The sequence below is a fragment of the Coenobita brevimanus genome, chromosome 97 (genome assembly GCF_032717465.1).
Source record: "Coenobita brevimanus isolate Jiangsu-jjx chromosome 97, ASM3271746v2, whole genome shotgun sequence".
Lineage (NCBI taxonomy): Eukaryota > Metazoa > Arthropoda > Malacostraca > Decapoda > Coenobitidae > Coenobita > Coenobita brevimanus.
The window spans coordinates 7,136,171-7,154,578 of NC_137050.1; positions in this window are offsets into that span (position 1 = coordinate 7,136,171).

Below are 18,408 nucleotides of genomic sequence, written 5' to 3' on the forward strand. Positions count from 1 at the left end.
CAATATCGCCATAAGGCTCATAAATAACGTACGATATCAACCACGCATATCCGGAAATAAATCACTAAGGAAGTGGTATTTGGGAAAGAGTGTACCGTGGTGTGTTTGAAGATGGTTAGTGGCAGGGAGGTAGACGGACTGTGGATTATAATGATGTCAAAGTATATATTTTTATTTTTTTTTCTATAATCTTTTTGCGGTCACTGAGGCAATACAAACCCAACATTTATGCTAGAATTTCAGTCAAGGAAGATACATTCAGCATTAAATTTTACAAATGGGGAAAAAAAAGGAAAAACTAATTCAAATCTGCATCACTCTGAATCAGTCCATAATATTTGGTCTACTGAGGAACCTAACCTCCTTGGGGGATACACAGCCGTAAGTTAAGCCTATCCTATGATGGCGAAGTACGAATGAGGAAGGGGCGTCTGTAGCTGGCTATGTATGTGAAAAGTTTACCTCTTGCATGGTGTGTGTGTGTGTGTGTGTGTGTGTGTGTGTGTGTGTGTGTGTGTGTGTGTGTGTGTGTGTGTGTGTGTGTGTGTGTGTGTGTGTGTGTGTGTGATCGATAGGACCAACAAGGTGCGAACATAAGTAACATACGAAAGAACATACAACAGCACTCACGTCAAATGTACACGATTGCTCCGGCCCGAAACCTAAAGTCGTATGCTTAAATAAAAATGTGGGGGTTGGGAGGTGCACTCAAGCCCAAGTGATATGCTTAAACAAACTATGGCCTCCACATCTGCGGTATGCCACATCTGTGAAATCTTAAAATGCCAAACTTACAGGTGAAATATATCTTTTTTTTTTTTTACAATCGTTCTCAAATACCAATGCAATAGTAATGTACTATAGAAACAACCTTCCTGCACCGCCATGCCTACCATTCTCGCGCCATGCCACAGCTGTGACTAAGCATACGGACAATTGCGGAATCCACCTGTGGAGCGCATCGACCGCACTTATGTGGAATGTTACAATTTTGATTTAAGCATACGACCGCTAGACTCGAGGGCACACGCATCACGAGGTGAGTACACGACCACCAAGCCACGCAGCACCCCGTATCATTGAATAACATGGTGAAAAAGTACAGTGTAGCTGCGGACATGAACGTAAAAACAGAATCACTTCCTTACAATAATTAACGAGATGATTTTCGAAAAACAGTAATGAAATTTTCAGAGCTCAGCAAACTTCAGATTATGTTTCACAATTCTTCGACTAAAATCTGGAGTGGTGATGATGTCTGCAACTGTACAGGAAGAAGTAACCTGGGTGATTCAGTGGTTTGTGCCAATTTCCGTGCGTCTAAGAAAATGAAAATTACATCAACAAACAAACGTACCTGATTAGTGAGACATGAGCTTGATTGGATTTGCATATCCGCTGTATATAAGGAGGAATACTGGACAAGATACTCTCTTTTCTTCAACGCTAATCAGTACTGACCTTTTCTTACTCTTTATGTTCGTAGGCGTTGCGAACCCCAATTCACACAAATCAATGGTAAAAAACTGCAGAAGAATTTTTAGTGTTTTATTTATTATTATTTTTTTTTCGCTACAAGTGGGTATTCGTCCTTAGTGTGAATCTAAAAAGTTTCAAGTGACACTTCCATGTGCTTGAGTTTCAGATTGCGATCATTACAGATATCTGATAGCTCCTCTTCCTTACTAAGCTGCTGGTTGTTTGATGGATCATGAATGAATGTAGGCTCTATTTCTCAGCCAATCGTAACTTTCTACACATATATCTGGGAAATAGTGCTCAATGCTCTTATCCAGTCTTCCAAGGTGCTAACATATCCGTGGAGCAATGTCTTCATATCAGCAGTCTTTGGAAACATTCTTGTCTTCTTTCACTTACACAATCCAAAGCCTTTTTTTTTTTTTTTTTTCCTGCTAGAGCTTTCATTTTGTCTGAACTGATCTACATCTTCAGGAAATTTATGCAGTACACTAAAATATAACGACGACACACACTTCGGAAATCACTGGTCAAGGGGTAGTTAAGTTTTTTATGTCTTGGTAGGTTCATATCAGTAACATTAACAGACCCATGTTACTTTCAGAGGCTCATATTCAACACACACTTCGACCAGGAGAGATTATATATAGCTCTTCTTAACCTCTTCATTACGATTACGAGAGGCTTTTCCTGAACTGAATTAATCGTCCGTCAGCGCAAGAATTTAGTAAAAAAAATAAAAAGAAAAGAAAGGAAAAAGAAAAAAAAAACTATTTAAAGGGGTAAAGGGTAAAGGACACTGGTTCAAAATCCACATGACACATCCTCAGTAATATTAAAAGGTAAACACAAAGTTATGAAGAGCAAATCAACCCACATTTCTTGTCATTTCGCATCTCGTTCAGTGCGATGCCGTTCATGTTTTATTCCCGTCCATCCCATACAATTTTCCTTCAGGTTGGAGAAGATGCTGGCCAACGGGATTACGATCAGCCTTATCCTCTTGGGGGCACTTTCCTAATACATTTATAATCTTACTGTGGCTGCCAGAATAAAATAAACAGACCTGGCTGGTGGGAAAGAGTCAGGATGATGGTGTGGCGGTGGTGGTGATGTGATGATGGTGGTGATAATGGGGGGGAGGGAGAATTCAACAATATCATGAGCCCATCCCATCGGTAAGCAACTTAGGTTTAAAGAATGAAATTATAGACAGAAGGTGATAACTTTGGAGAGAGGACCAACGTCTTCATGAAATATAAGCAATAATGAACCCACACGACACCCCTAGCCCAGATATCAATTAATTACGATAACCTCAACTACTAGCGTGAAAACAGCACAACGACCCTGCGCTCTTAACTCTGGCCGCGACCCGTGACCTTCAACTTTTTTATATACCTGCACTTACTGCCCCTCCCCGTAAAACATGTGGCTCAAAGTCAAATGGCCACCCTTTACGGGATTATGGCGTCTGGCAATAGATAGACAGACAGACTAATTCGATTCACTTTTATCTGAGCTCTTATACAATACTGCGTCAATAGTTTACCAACGATGACAAAAAAAAAAAAAAGAAATCAGACGATACTGTCAAAATACATTGCATATTCTATTCCTGCAATTGACATAACGTGCAGTAAGGAAATAACACACTGACACTTATACTGGTACACGACTCACCATTCCAGTTAACATGGTCAAGCTAACTCCTAGCAAAATAACTAAAATTACAATCTCTTAAAAAAAAAAAAAAAAAAGTTGCACATGGAAAAACTTGGGTACTTAAAAAATTATTAGGCATAAATGCATTATGAAAATCAATTCCCTCTGCTGCGAGTTACTAAAAGTCATCAGCCACTCATTAGAAAAAAAAAAAAAACGATATCAACCCCAAAACATTAAATTACATTCATTGCCGGTATCGCTGGATGAATAATTTTAAGCTCTAAAATCACACTACCATGCAATCTAACATTCCTCAACCGAATCAACTCGAAACTCTAATGTGCAACACACCGCTGTTTCTTGAGTCTTCTAAATTGCCTTACCTTCTTGCATAACTTCAAAATCACAAGAGTAATCTATAAATCCCGCGAAAAACAAAGCACAACACGCATAAACACATGGGCCACGATGCGGACGCGAAAGTAGCGAGGGCTGTCATTGCTGCCTAGTGGGGTGTCGGTAATTGCCAGGCCCCGTCAACCACTTAATTGATTTCCGTCGTCTAAAATATCAGAGCCAGACTACATGGGGCTTATAACCAAGTAGAATAACATGCATTCTTTGATTTACACTGAAATACTTAAATTAATGAAATACAGTAAGCTGCAAAGGTGAGGCGTATAGTGGAGTTGACTGTCAAAACTTTACTCGACGAGGATGAATTAATGTCGTAAACCCAAAGATACATTAATATTCCTTCCCTACGATGACTTTTTTTCATTTTAAACAGGCTACAAGTAGACCTTTTATTCCATTTACGAAGCACCTCTAATTATGGTGTTATGAAGGCTACAGCCATTCCCTACAAGTCTCAAGCTACATAAAACTGCCCAGAGATGGTATGAATAAATGTAAATCCCTAATGTAGCATCTCTTTTGCCGCTAATCCCATGAAACAACTGAAAACGGTGATCTTTTTCGAACAGGTCTGACAAATATTACACACTGGTATGACCGCAACAGATTCGTCAACTAAAACTGTAATCTCTAAATAATTAACCTAAGACTACGTCGAGAAATGCGCATACCCGACAAAACCTGAGACTAAACAATTCAGTCTGCGTCCTGTAACTACAAAACTACCCACCTCTCACAACCTTACCGTCATTTATCATCGTCACAAAACAAACTCTCAAATGAACGTGTATGCTAACCTCAACAACACTGGTTTTAATACAAGAATCGACAGTCACTAATGCTACCCGGTTTCAAAGTATAAACTCGCTATGACATAAACAACCTAACTTTCCTCAGGTTTACGCAAGCTTTTCAAATTCAATCTGTCACTCATCGCCATCCCTGCATCAACTGCCGTGGCTTAATTTTCAGGAGTCACCGTATTCACCACGATGATCCACAGATATCGCTGTTAAAACGCACACGACATAATATTACACAGCTACCGAGACTTCAATTCGCCCTCCCACAAACACCCTACTAATCCTCACCTGAATCCCACAGTAAACTCTAAAATCATCACCCAGCAAGACACCTAAGCCTTCTACTGTCTCTCACCTTTCAGCAGAACCGCCGAAGTCACAAGGATGCTCGAGAAATATCACAATAATTACAGTACAGCACAACACATATCAACAACACCGTTTAAATGGCGGACACGGAAGTGAGTGATCACTGATGCCCAGGGAGGGGAAGGGGGATGGGGAGGATGTGGGGGGGGGGTGATGCTAAGCCACGCCCACCCCTTCCCTGATTGGCTACTGTTTGCTTACATCCATGCCGGGATGTTTAAAAGCTTTTAAAAATATGCCAAAACAAGTTTGTGGGTATTGAATTAAGCCGTAACACTGTGATGGAGTAAATATTAAGCACTAATTAAAATTTAAAACTAACAATAAATGCTGCTACCATTTGACTGATTAGTGTAAATCTACCTCGTGTGCAATAATTTCATCTCGCGTCCAAAGTTTTAGCAATACGATGCGATAATAAAAAGGCTACCAGTAGATTGTTTTAGTGCGTAGTAAGCAGGTATTTAAACTACTACTATGCACCGTTAACAAACGAACAGTTTTGAGACTGGAAAGAAAGAAAAGAGTTTTTGCAGCTAAGTCGTTAGGCTGTATCACCCGTCTTCAGAGATTTAAACCCCCATCCATCTCTCTCTCTCTCTCTCTCTCTCTCTCTCTCTCTCTCTCAACCGCACAGTTCTGAGTGTTGCCACCCTCTACATCCCAATCAGTGGTATATTATTCCCAGTTCTTTCAAATTTAGGCGTGAAGTGCCCGTGCTAAAAAGGGATACCTGAAAAATACATAAAGTTACGAAGGCCATTCTGATATGCCTGGTGAATTCAGTAATAAGTTAATACGAAATGCAGTTTGTTTAATCCTTCTCAGGTTAGTCTTGGCTTAATATACAGGTAGATTATTGGAACTATCAGGAAGGTTAGTGGACTGCGTTTACTGGAGCCCGGATATTAGCGTTCCGGGACAGTGTTACATGTTTATTAGCGATTTATTTTGTTCACTACATAAAATGTAAAATTGTGAATGTACTAATAGTCACTACTAGCCACGTAAAATGAACCAGCACTATTCTCCTACTATCTAGACTGGTAACCTAAATTTAACTGTTTCCATTATAAAGAAATCTGCTTTGATATATTACTACACTTCCCGGAATGTTAACCAAACTTACACGATGGTACAGAATAATGCGATATCATGACACCGTACGTTTGAGCTGCAAAATCTACGTAACAAAACATTTTTACATCAGTATTTGCATAATTCCGTCATTTTTAATTATAAAGGAGTACTTAGTTCTTGTGAAATTGTTGGTTTATATATGTAACTATTAAATTTAGCAGTGACAACAGTGGCCATTATGTCTGTTGTTATAGAGTGCACAGGAAAACTTAATGCAATAAATAAATTAATTAATTATACTGTGATCAGATTCCTTTGCAGCACTTTCTCCCTTGTGTATATTGTAGCGGTCATTGAATAATAATGTTAATTTGTTATTCATGTAGTAACTCTTAATGAGGATATGTTGAATCGACTATTACCATGATCAAGGCTTGAAACACTACCACTGATAACTTTTTGACCCAATTACCATATATATGTACTACTACTACTACTACTACTACTACTAGTAATAATAATAATATAGCAAAAACAATTATAAAGAAACTTTTATACGAGTAGATGTCATAAACAGACGAAGGAAGGAAGGAATAAAATGATACAATAATAATAATGCAAAGAAAATATGAAAGAATGAAAGGAAATAGTGCACATACAACTGTAAAATATAAGTGAACAGTTTCTTATAGTATTTAGGCAAGGCAATTTATAGCATGCAACACAAATTATAGAAATAAACTGCATTTAACATTAATTTCAGTTTTAGTTATTGCTTACTGAAATTACAGAAAACCACCTTAGAAAGCCAAAATTATCACAGACTAATTTGTTTTTTATTTGTAGTTTCTGTATATAATTATGTACTTATTGTATTTATTTTCGGTTATCAAAGAAGATTTCAGTTTTGTAATAAAAGTAGAAAATTTTGGGACAAGGCTGATTTATCGGCGGGTAAAGAAGCTCCCTAACACCTTTTCCTTACCGATTTATTTTTCGGTATGGCTGTTTAATATCGCTTTGTACGTCATTTATGCACACTATGGCAATGTTTGAAGGATTTATAACAGAATAGGACCATAAGGTGTAATAAGCAAAATAAATCGCATAGGAAAAGGTGCTAGGGCCGGATTCTCGTCGGTTAAGGAAGCTCCCCAACACCTCTTCATAATCGATTTATTCTCCTCTTCTGTTATTCCATTTTCATATCGCCACACTCTGCATAAGTAAGGTAGAAAAGAATGTTAACTTGCCAGATAAAAAATAAATAAGTCGCTGAGGAAGAGGTGTTGGGAAGCTTCCGTAGCCGGCGAGAAAACAGACCAGAGTACAGCATCCTCCTGAAAAAAAAAGGAAAAAAGAAAAAAGGGAAAAAATGAAAAAAGAAAGGAAAAGAAAAATGAAAAACTGCCTGGTAAACCGTACAACATTCTCAAATAACATCGTTGGAAGTGGGAAGCGGTACGTAACACTTACACCTTACCGAATTAAATTTCCTACAGCCCCGTCAGCAGTAGACAAGAGGTGTATAAGTACTCTCTACTCAGTACTACACTTCCGTACTCTCTAGGCTTCAGGGGTAGTACAGAGTAAATGTTTATGTTACTGTAATTCCTTTGTAGCTTCCTCCTGTATCCTTGCTGGTATGGAAATTTTGTAACACTCTTCTCTCTCTCTCTCTCTCGTGTGTCATGGGGACGGCTTTGCGTTACCCATGTCTAACCTGTATCCTCCAATAATTTCTTACTCCCACTGCCACGTCCACGCCCACACCAGCAGCATGAGCCAGCCGTCCCCCCAATACACAAGGCGAAGTTTCTAGTGCAGCGCTAGTTCCGGGTCACCCTGTAATTAATCGCACCTTAATGGCCTCAAATATATTATTTAAAATGACAAAAAAACACAAGGGTATATTCCAGTGCCAAGTGTAGCATAAATCGCTAAGGAAGAGGTGTCACGAGACTTCTTACACTAATGGGGATACCGCTCAATGTAGAAAAATGAATGCTTATTTTTTTTTTTTACATAATTGAATTTCCTCATATTTACTAGTGAAAATATATGATTTTTTTGGACCGAAATGAAAAACTTTCATTAATAAACTGGCATCTTGAAGGAAAATCTTAACTCCTTCAGTGATTTAATCTTTCTTAAAACTGGTGAGGGGAGACAGAGGGGAAAGAAGTGGAAAGCGAAGAGAAGAGGGGTGGGAACCATGACAGGAAGGAAAAGAATGGATAGGTATGGGAAAGAATGGCGAGGAAAATTTAAAAAGAAATAAGAAAGGAGAAGGGAAATGAAAGTAAATTGAAAAGAAAGACAGGAAGAGAGAAAAGGAAGGGAAATAAATGAAAAGAAAGGTCAAAAGAAAGGAAAGCAAAGGACGAAAGAAAGGAAGAAACAGCAAAGGAAAGGAACGGGAAGGGGACGGAAATAAACAGGAAAAGTGAGGAAAGTAGAGGGAAGGGAGGAGAAAAGAGTAAGGCAGGGAAAGAAAAGGGAATAACAGAGTGCAAGGAAGAAAGACCGTAAGAAAAGGAAGAAGGAAGGAAATGAAAAGGAAGAAGAGAGGAAGGAAATGAAAGGGAGGAAGAAAATGAAAGGGAGGAAGGAAATAAAAGGAAGAAAGGGAGGAAGGAAATAAAAGGAAGAAAGGGAGGAAGGAAATGAAAGGGAAAAAGGGAGGAAGGAAAGGAAAGGAAAGACTGGAGGGGAAAAAACAGTGAGTGTGAGTGAAATAATGTAGGGTCAACTCTGGGATCGGTGTTATTGTGTACACAGGTGGAATCAGGTGACATCCGGCCCACCTGCACCATTACCTCACCTCACCTCACCTTTCTCCACCACTATGGCCACCACTACCTCTCTCTCTCTCTCTCTCTCTCTCTCTCTCTCGTCTTCCCTATTCTGCTCTTCACTTCGTTTCCTTCCGTCTTTCCCCTTCTTCCTGCCCTCCTTCCTTCCTCTCTGAAATTATGTTCTTCCCTCTTGCCTTCGCCTCCTCTCTCTCTCTCTCTCTCTCTCTCTCTCTCTCTCTCTCTCGCCTTGTATCTCCCTCTTTTTCTTCCCTACCTCCCTCTCCCCACCCTTGCAATACGTTAGCCAGAATGGGTTTGCGAGAGAGAGAGAGAGAGAGAGAGAGAGAGAGAGAGAGACGAGGGAGGAAGTAGAAACTGGGGCAAGGAAAAGAAAAAATATAAAAAAAAGAATGTAAGAATTGCAAGGATGATAAGAGGAGGTGGAGAGAAAAGAGAGAGAAAGAGTTAAAGAGAGGGAAAAGAAAGAGAGAGAAAAGAGAGATGGGAGGGCAGGAGAGAGAAAGAGAGGAACGGCATTGCTGGAGCGGGGGAGGGGGGGGGGAGGAAAACTGATATAAGGGAGGAAAAAAATGGAGGGAAGGTATAATAAGGAAGAAATGATATGAAGGAAGGAAGGATGGATGAATGGATGGATGGAAAGAAGGAAGGAAGGAAGGAAGGAAGGATGGATGGAAGGAAGGAAGCAAGAAAGAAGGAAGGAAGTTTGGATGGATGGATGGAGGAAGGCAGGAAGGAACGAAGGATGGTTGGATGGATGGACGAATGAATGAATGGATGAAGGAAGCAAATGATAAAACAATAAAGATACCAAAAAAGAATGGAATGAAGGAAGCAAATACAAGAAAAAAAGGAAAACGGCAAAAGTAAGGAAAAACGAAGGAAAGAAAAACATGACAAGACGATGCGAGGGAAGGAAAATATAAAGAGAAAACGATAAGGTGGAAAGAAGGAAGGGAGGCAGGAAGAGAGGAAGGGAGGCAGGAAGGGTGGAGGAAGGGAACGAAGCACCAGGACAGCAAGGAGCAAGAAAGAGAGGAATGAATGAAGGGAGGAAGAAAGAAGACAGAATAAAGAGATGAAGGAAAAAGAAAAGACTAAGGATGAAAATAAAAACCACAACGAAGGAAAATAAATCACATAAATATAGGATGCACGGCGCCCTAGTTCTTCCTGCGACCTTTTCCGACACTCCCCTTGACCTCTGACCTTTTGACCCCTTCACTACGATGACCTCATATCTATTCTCTCTATTTACTATTCACCTTGAGATAGATTTTTTTTTTTTTTTACTAGAAGCGATAGATGCAATTTTCTAACTGGAGGGGCGAGTTCCCTAACCCATTCAGTACGAGCGCTGTTTCCTTGAGTAAAATTCCTTGGAAGAATAAGTGTAGAGTCTAAGAGCATCTTGTAAGATATTTTTATCGTCTTCACTGCGATAACGTCTTTTATATATTTTAATTTATTTACTACTACTACTACTACTACTACTACTACTACTATTGTTATTATTATTATTATTATTATTATTTAGTTTGGTTTTGCCTACTCGAATGATTTTATCTATTTTGAGGAAAAAGTTAGTCTCTTGGCGAGTTAGTTGGTTAGCTAGGTAGGATGGACGGAAGGATGATGGCAGGGAAGGAAGGGAGGAAGGAAGGAAAGGAGGTTATGTGTAGGGAAGTAAGTAAGTAAGGAAGTAAGGAAGGAGGGAAGGAAGGAAGGAAGGAAGGAAAGGAAGTTAAGTGTAAGGAAGGAAGGAAGGTAAGGGGGTTAAGCGTAGGGAAGTAACGAAGGAGGGAAGGAAAGAAGGTTAAGGATAGGGAAGGAAGAAAGGGAGATTATAAAGACGAAACAACAGGATGACGAAAGGAGGTAGGGAAGGAAGGAAAGTAAAGAAGGAAGAAACGAACTGGAATAAGCAAGGACGGAAGAAAGGAAGGAAGGATGACTGTAGGGAAGTAAGGAAGGAAGGGAGTAAGGAAGGCATGAAGAAAAGGAGGTAATTAAGAAAGAGAGTAACAGGAAGAAGAGAGTGTGGAAATCAAAACCGCAATGAAAGAAAAAATGAAAGAGAAAAGAATAAGAAAATGACCCAAGAACTAAATATAGGACGCGTTGTTGTCTTGCTCCTCCCTCTGTGACCTTTTCCGACACTCCCTTGACCTCTGACCTTTTCAAAATACACCTGTGAGCCCCGGCAAGGACCTAGCCTCTATATTCCTATCCTATCCTATATTAATCTGTCTTATTTCATCCTTTATTACCCTATCCTATGCTAACCTATCCTATTCCATCCTGTCCTGAACTATCCTATCCTATTTCTCATCCTATCCTACCATCTACTATCCTATCGTATCCTATTCCTATTCTATTCTGTCTCATCATGTTAACCTACCCTCCCGTCTATCATCCTATCCTATCCTGCATCATCCTACCCTATCCTATATTATCCTGCCCTATCCTATGCTATCCTATTCACTACAATCATGTATCTTATTCACTCTTGCTTCCGTCAGACGATTTTATTCAGCCTAACCTTTTCCTTACGATGACGGCTTTTTAAAATCCACTTGCCCTATCTTCAGTTCATGGGATCCCTCTCGCGCTGAAGGGGTTAACTCCAAGGCGCGGATATCGTTTAATTTTCATACCTCCAGACGATTTTACTCAGCGGCGACTTCTCGAGGGGGGTTTATGGGGGCTACGACGACCCCCCCATTTCAGAAAGCCTCTAGTAAGCTGAATAAAAATCGCCTGGATATAATAAGAAAAATAATAAAACTGGTCATCGGATGGAAGGGGTTAAAAATGCAACAATGAATCACGCGTTGCAATGATGCCTGTTGAAATAAATCGTCCTCTTCATTTTTATAATTTTGTTGCAGTCAGGTAATTTGATTTTGCGATGAGAAAAATTACATCAGTCTGTTTCCCTTTTTTTCTATTCCGTTTCTTCTTCCTGTTCACTTCCTTTCCCCCCAGCGTTCAATGCCACGGCCTTTGTTTATCTGTCTATCTGTTTATCTATCTATAGCCAGATCTTTAATCCCGTAAGGTAAGGAGTGGTCACAAACAAATCGCCTCCACGTTGTCCTGACCTGTCATTTGGCTGCTCTCCCTCCAACTCATGCCCCCTCTCTTTCATATATCTCATCACCCTATAGCCCCATCTCATCCTTGCCCATCTTATCGAACGTGCCTCCAGGCCTGTTATACGCCAAGTACCAGAACGAAAGAAAACGGATTTTGTGCTTAACCTATGAAGGGATACTACGCCAGACGCCAACTAAGGGGGAAAATCTGCTAGCATTTGGGATCTCTTTAGCTTTCTACCATATTCTTCCCCCGGACAGACGATTTCAGTCAGTAGTGGGGAAGTGTAGTTTTTTTTTTACATCTAATTTCCTTCTTTCACCAGACGATTTTATTCAGCTTAGGAAGAAGCCTTGAAAGTGATGGACTGCAAATAATAATAATAATAATAATAATAATAATCTTCTTTAACAGCTTCAGTGCTTTGACTAATATATTCTTGCTAACACCGGAAGATTTTATTCGGCTGACGAGACGCGGAGACAAAATAATAATAATAATAATAATATGAGTGATGTTCAGGAGCGTTGTTTTGTTGCTATGGATGTCTTGGAGTGAGAGAAGTACCCTGAGATTGGCCAAGTGGAGGGAGTGGAGTGGGAGAGACTGACTAGGAGAGTGGACGTGGATTAGGTGGAGGGATGAACTGGAGCTGCATATGAGTGTGGTTACAGGGAGGGCAGCCAGATGAGGGAACACAGGATGGCATGGAGGCGATTTGTTCCTGGCTACCTCCTCCGCGATTAAGGCGCCTGGTTACAGATAAATAGATGGGCGGATAGACACGGATAGATATAGACAGACGGACAGGGATATGCGTGCATATCGACAGAGAGATTGATAGATAGATAGAGAGACAGACAGATGGCTGGCTGGCTGGCTGGATGGTAAGGCAGATAGACAGACATATAGACAGACAGATAGACAGATTAAAAGATAGATAAAAGGAAAAACAGACTGACTGACAGATTTAACAGGCCAGTCAGTCAGTCAGTCATATAATCCACCATACACTCAGTCAGTCAGTCAGCCGGTTAGTCAGTCAGTCAGTCATATAATCCACCATACAGTCAGTCAGTCATATAATCCACCATACACTCAGTCAGTCAGTCAGCCGGTTAGTCAGCCAGTGAGTGCCGTGTCGATTAGTCAGGAGGGCGTGAGGCGTGGAGTCAGACAGTGTGGCAATTCGTCAGGCGGTGTGTCAGTCAGCAAATGCCCCGAGCTTGTCCTACCGGGGCGTGAAATTAAAACACAGGAGGAGGAAGAGAAGGAGGAGGAGAGGGAAGAGGATAATGATGATGATGAGGAGGAGGAGGAGAAGAAAGAGAAAAAACTGGAGGAAGCAGACGAAAGAGAATGAGAGGTGTAATCAAATGAAAAGAAGAGACAAGGAAAGAGAAATGAAAAGGAAAACGGGGAGAGAGACTGTATGTTAAGTGGGGAATGACGAGTAACGGAGAAGTGGATGATGAAAAGGAAATAAGAAAGGCGATGTAAAGGAAGGAAATTGAATTACAAAAGGAGAGAGAGAGAGAGAGAGAGAGAGAGAGAGAGAGAGAGAGAGAAATGAGTGGTAAAGGAAGGAGATAAAAGGTAAGAGTGTAATACGGGAGGTGGGACGAGAAGGCGAGAAGACAAAGGAAAAGAATGAAGAAAGAATGAAGAAGAAGAATTAAGAGAGAGGAGAAGAGAAAGTGCCATGGTGTGGGACAATAAGGAAGGAAATAAAAGAAGAAAGGGAAACGAGAGAGAGAGAGAGAGAGAGAGAGAGAGAGAGAGAGAGAGAGAGAGAGAGAGAGAGAGAAACGTAAACCAGCTTTCGCACTTTCCATCACTGTCACTAACGACGACGACAAGCACGATGGGGTATTCTCTGGCCTTTTTTTTTTCTCTCTCTCTCCTTGCCACAGACAGACGATTAAATTTTGTTGGAGAGAGACTTTTCGAAATGGAGGTGTTAGATATCGCCTTCGCTTATAAAGCATTTCCCTCGCTGGGTAAAAACTGGCAGTAGTCTGACTAAATGCGAGCACCATCGTAGGGACCGCGTTGATTACTTTAGTCTCCGTTAGTAAATACCCAGCCATTACGTTTTCTATGACACAGCCCACATACCCACTTTTTTTTCTCCTACTATAAACAAGACCGTTCATTATTTCAACGACGATTATCTTGACTGTTCTATTTTTAACTGAGGCGATAGCCAGCAGGCCAATGAGTAGCCAGCATTCGTCTTCTTTTTCTGCTTCTGACGGATTTTAAGCAATATTTTAGAGATATAAAAGTGGTGCCATAAAAGGTAATTTGATGCAGGTCCCATAGCAATTCTACTCATTATTATTATTATTATTTATAATATTATCATTATTATTATTACGCCTCTCTGACAAGGGATTGATTTGATGATGAAGACTCGTAGGGAAATTTTTTAAAAGTGTAAAATATCAAATTCGTGATCGAAAGACTGCCAGCCAAGCAAAATTATGAAAGAAAATGTTGCCTCTTCCCTTTCCTTCCTTGGTTCCATCTTTTTCTTTCACTTCGTTATTTAGCCAATCAATAGTCTGAAGAACATTTTATCGCCGCTTCTCTTGTTCTTATCTTTCTGTTCTATCACTCTTTTTGGCGTTCTGAATACGTGAAGAACATCTGATCTTTTTCATTCCTTCTCTTCATTCGTTCACTAGTTCTATTTTTCGTTGTATCCATTCTGCCTTTCTTCCTTTTTATCTATTATTCATTTTTCTTTTCTTTTTTTCCAGATGTGTAAGAACCAATTGCCACAAAAATTTATCTAGTTTATCACGCCCATGGGCAGACACAGAACCCAGATCCGAAAAAAAAAAAAAAAAAAAGTGCTTTAATGAGTATACATAGAGGGCGTGGGGAGGGGGGGTCGCCATCCCACACCACCCTCTCCATTTTCACCTTCCACCACGCGGGGAATACGTGGGGAAGCCTCTATCTACCACAGGCATTGGGTAAAACTATACAATCCTGAATATCTATCACTCTATCTATAATTGCATTTGTCTCTTCAACCAGGTATGCGCCTACCTTTCTATTGATTTATCTCAAAATATCTATCAACCTATCTATTTATCTGTCTATCTGTCTGTCGATCAATCACTAAGTCTCCATCTCTCTGCCTAGACCTATCTGAAGTATATACATTATCTATCTATCTACCTACCCATCCCCCCTTTCATCTATCCATCCATTCATCTATCGAAGATGCAAAACCCTCTCCATTCCGACCTTTTAGCACTCAGTCACCCTCCCAATCAATCAATCAATCAATCAATCAATCACCCCCCCTTAGTCACCCAATAAATGATTTCCTGTTTATCATTCAGTGTAGAGTTACTAGAAGCAGCCCTACATCGAGTGAGTGGATGGTGGATGCCCTCTTCTACCTCTAACTTTAAGGCGTAAGGGGCAGGGGCTAGTCTGGGCCCTCGGTAACCATGGAAACAAAGTGACGTCATCTCTCCTCCCTCTCTCCCTCCCTCATTCTCTCCTTTCCCTCCCTGACTCATTCTCTCTCTCTCCATTCCTCACTTCCTTCCTCATTTCTTCTCTCCCTCCCTCCTTCATTCTCTCTCTCTCTCTATCTCTCTCTCTCTCTCTCATTTCCTCTCCTCACTCTCAACCTCATTCCCCTCTCTCTCTCTCTCTCTCTCTCTCTCTCTCTCTCTCTCTCCATTCCTTTTTCTTTCTCCTGTTCCTTTCTTCCTTTCCTCCTGATTGAATTGGAGAAACAAAAGAAGGAGAGAAAGGAACAAATTGAGGTGAAGGGATTAGTGGAGAGGAGGGAGAAGAAAAAAGAGATAACAGGGAGACAGAGAGAGAGAGAGAGAGAGAGGAGGGAGGGGGGGAACAGAATGGAGAAAAAAATATAAGGAAGAATTATGAAAAGGGGAGAGAAAAATACTGGAGAGAGAATTTTGAAGGAGGAGGAGGAGGAGGGAAATGAAGGAGGGAGGAGGGAAATGAAGGAGAGGGGAGGGATGAAGGAGGGAGGAAGGATGAAGGAAGGATTAGCTAGGAAGAAAAAAAGAGAGAGGAGGGGAAAGTGGTGATGAAAAGAGGAAAGATGGATAAAGTTGTGTTGGTAAAGAGATAAAGAGGGGATGAAGAAGGCGAAGATGAGAGAGAGAGAGAGAGAGAGAGAGAGAGAGAGAGAAACCGATAAGGGAATGATAAAGAAATTAATACATGAAAGAAACACCATAAATGAGAGATTTTTCACACACACACACACACACACACACACACACACACACACACGTAAACACACGGCCATATTCATAAAATATTTTAAGTGTGGGCAATTTTTCATGTGTACAGCACATACATATAAATCTTATAAAATATTTCCACACTGAGCATTTTTACACACACACACACACACACACACACACACACACACACACACACACACACACACACAATCATAAACACCTTTTCACTGTAGTTAGTTTTATGAGAGAGAGAGAGAGAGAGAGAGAGAGAGAGAGAGAGAGAGAGAGAGAGAGTGAGTCAATTTCTCAGTGCTCATAAGTCTCTGTAACTGTGCGTCGCCCCCCCCATGAGCTGCGACCAACCCCTCCTGCGCCCCCCCCCCCGCCCCCCCGTGCTGACGTGAGGACTTCGACAGGTGCTGACTCGGGGCTGGAGAGCAGGTAAAGAGCCAGAGTCAGCAGCTGAGACAATTTCCTGAATTTCCTTTACATCATCATCATCATCATCACATCATCATCATCCCTTCTCCTTTTCCCATTATCATCACCACCACCACCATCATCATCATCATCCCTTCTCCTTTTCCCATTATTATCACCACCACCATCACCATCATCATCATCATCATCATCATCATCCATGCCTCATTCCCCACCTGTAATAGTGCCAGCTTCCAGATTTGGTCATATCCCTTCATTAAGATTACATTTCTAACAATTATAGGTGTGAGTGTGTGGGCACGTAATCCTTCACTACGTCAAAGTAATCCTTTGCAAAGTAACCATTCACCCAGCCAAGGCAACCAAAGTACTTCACTCACCAAACCAAAGTAATCCTCGTCAAAGTAATCCCCCTCAAAGTAACCAAAGCAATCGTCCACCAAGGCAAAGTGTGAGCCGGTAAGGAGAACTGCGCAATAAGGAAACACACTCAAGACGGCGGACGTTCATTTGCCGCAGGTGACTTGGACTTACGGAAAAATGAGTTGAGAGTGAATTTGTTACTACACCTTCCCGACACGTATTAGCAACAACAACGACAACGACGACAACAATAACATCAAAAACTATTACTATTATTGCACTGCTACTACTACTACTACCACTACCACCACTACTGCTACTACCGTCATTACACTACTACTACTACACTACTACTACTACTATTACTACTACAACTTCCATAACTGCATCATCATCATCATCATCATCGTCTTCATACTCTATTCCCTTTTCTTATAAATCTGACGGGTATGGACCAAAAACAGAAAAAAAGGAAAACAACAGTAGGAGAATCATCATCATCATCATCATCATCACTCTATTCACCCTTAATAAATAGGGTGAGTTGAATTAAAAAGGGGGGGGGTGACAAAACCAGAACAATCAACAAAATGTCCAGAGAATTATGTGCCACGATAGACAGATAGATAGATAATAGACGGATAGACAGACAGATAAATAGACAGATATATAGTACAGACAGATAGATAGATGGACAAAGATAGACAGATCCACAGTGTAAAAAGAGACACGAATATCATCAACGCTCGCTGCATTTCCTGTTCCCTAATTTCCTTGTAAATATCAGCTTGTCGACGCAACTCCGGGCCATACACTCAACAGCCCGTTCCCTGAGGCTCGGCAGCCCTCCTACGTGCCACACACCTTCACAACTCACGTTCTGTCACCAAAAATTACGCTCTACACAAATATTACGTAACCCATATTTATTTCTATCCTTCTATCCCTCCCTCCCTCTCCCCTGCTTCTTTCCCTCCTCTCCCTCCCTTCCATTGTTCTACTCTCAGTGCACCCTCCCTTCTTCCTTCCCCCTTCCTTCCATCTTCCCTCGTTCTCCCCTATATTAGACAGCAAATATTACACTAAAAATATATTATGTACCCAGATTTATTTTAATTTCTAGACCTCTGTCCAGTTACCGTCACACGATTTTATTCAGCAATGAGAACAAGAGCCTGAAGGTTAAAATTTTCACCATTAACCCCCCGTAAGTGAGCACCAGACGATTTTATTCAGCTGAGAGTTAGAGAAGGCTAAGAGTTTTTAATATTAGGCCAGCGATCATTCAGTAAACAATTAAGTCTAGGGAAATATCACGCCAGGTTTACTCTACACACACACACACACACACACACACACACACACACACACACACACACACACACACATACACCTGCATGTTTCTTTATGCTCACACCCCGTCAGCATGGTCGACGGTAGGCATTAGTTTAATTGGCTCACCGGCTTTATTGCGCTGAAATTCGTTATGCCCCCGTGTGTGCCAATAAAACCGAATGCACTGTGTAAATAGGTGTGTGTGTGTGTGTGTGTGTGTGTGTGTGTGTGTGTGTGTGTGTGTGTGTGTGTGTGTGTGTTTTATAATGAAGATATGCGTACCGTATGGAT